The sequence below is a fragment of the Anneissia japonica genome, unplaced genomic scaffold (genome assembly GCF_011630105.1).
Source record: "Anneissia japonica isolate Jap-2015-1 unplaced genomic scaffold, ASM1163010v1 scaffold5033_len16995_cov115, whole genome shotgun sequence".
Classification (NCBI taxonomy): domain Eukaryota; kingdom Metazoa; phylum Echinodermata; class Crinoidea; order Comatulida; family Comatulidae; genus Anneissia; species Anneissia japonica.
Genome location: NW_022751283.1, coordinates 9,607 through 11,766, shown reverse-complemented (window position 1 = coordinate 11,766; position 2,160 = coordinate 9,607).

The following is a 2,160-nucleotide window of genomic DNA, read 5'->3' as shown; positions in this document are numbered from 1 at the left end:
AAAAACGAAAACCAAGTTCACTGTGACGTCATTAGTGTTACTTGAACTATGGCTGCAATGGTAATAGCGAGGTACAAGGTGACCCATTGCGTGCTATACGGCTGACCTTGCATGCAAGTGCATTTTCAGTTCATAGCGATTCAATTACTAAAAGCAAAAATTGATCATGCATATCACGGTAGTTTTGAGCTTAACCACAGACCCTATAACCTAGCTGTAACTGATTAATTGATTAATATCGATTAAAACACTTTTCCGTTTAATATTGAGGTGATTATAAAAGAACATAAAGGGTTTAGGAGAATGTATGAGGTATTTTGTTCTAATTTGGTTGAAGGAAAATTATAAATTGCAGAGATATAGGAATTTTAAATCACAAAAGTATTTGGGAAACTGTGTCAGATGTCACTTTTAGAATCATTTACAGGATTTTAGGTGTTAAATCATTTTTATTCAAAATCGGTATATTGGAAAGCAATATAATACATTTGCAAAGAAAGTGAAGAAACACTCGAACACATTTTTTTTCTCGTGCCATGTTATTTTTAGTAGTTTTGGAATAAAGTTTTACAATGGCTTAAAAATACTTGTAATTTAACTATAATACAGGATGAGGAATTATGTTTTTTGGGAATTTAAAAAAAAACACCTTTGAATGAACGCAATCAACACTGGACAAAAAGCAATAAGCCATGCCTTGTATCTATGCTTCAAAACTTGATGTAAAAATATTATGAAACGGAGAAATATATTGCAAAGAAGATATATTTTCTAAAAAGTGGAGATCACACAAAATGTAATTGATTCATAATCAATCAATGTTGTGTATTGTAATTATTATTATTATTTTTTGAACATTTGTGATTTCTTTTATGCATTTGTGGCAAATAAATGTGACTTTGCCACACGAAACAAAATACAATAAAAAAATTTAAAAAAACATGAACATATCCGTCTATTATTAGCTAGATTATTATTGGACGAAACAGGCCCTAATTTTGGGTTACTAGTCAATCTTCATGCTATCTTGTAGCATCAAATAAATTAAATAAATCAATAAATTAATTATTAATCAATATGATTTTGGTGTTTTTTTCGTTTTTTTCTTCTCTTTTGTGGGGATAACCCACTTTTATTTTTAATCGTCTTCTTTTTTCAATAATTTTCTGTATTATACATATCTATATTTCGTAGAGAGAATAAATATAAATTCATTGAGTATTCTCATATTTACAACCGTTAAATTATTTTCCCTTAATTTCTTAAAGATAGATGTTTATTTCATCAATAATCTGTGATGCACATCTCATAATTAAATACTTCTTTATTTAAAATTATATTTATTTTGCTTTATACATATATATATATATATATATATATATATATATATCTAATTAAAATGATACAATTACATTTCTTGACATAAAATACGCCCATATATACTAGTTTATTATGGACGTACGTATTATTACTCATGAATTATAAACAACACATTATGTATATTCATATAGGCCCTATTTACATATTTTTTTGTTTTTGCGGTTTCCGTTTAAAGGAAATTACGGCCCTTGTGTGCTTTCTTCTTTTCTCGCATTAGGATGTAGATAATTTATTTTGAAATATAATATTTTTTTCCCTTTCCATCTTCGACAGACAATGCCTGCTGTTCACTCCAGACAAATTGTTCAGCAATCAGAGAATGTTGTATTTTCATTTGGGCCACAGGTATGTTGTATAAGTATATATGCATGTGTGAAAGACTTTTCGTGATATTCCATATGAAACGAAAAATTTGGATCAATTTACTATTTTTCATATTCAACAGGGGATGACCAATGCTTATGTTCGCACAATAACGGTTTATAACGAAGAGGTGATAATAAATGAGGCCGAGGGTCGGGAACAGGTACGTTGGGAAAAACAAGAAGTAGGCCTACTACAATAATAAATTTAAATAATGCATGAAACAACACAGTAAATGTATTGAATACAGCGCTGTACCGGTACATCTAGCAGGGTTAGTCGTAATTATCATCTGTCATTGAAAAAAATGGACATAAGCCCAAGTAAAGCAATATATATTTATATTATTATTATTATAATATATATATATATATATATATATATAAATCATCAAAGGTACATATACAGTGTTTAATA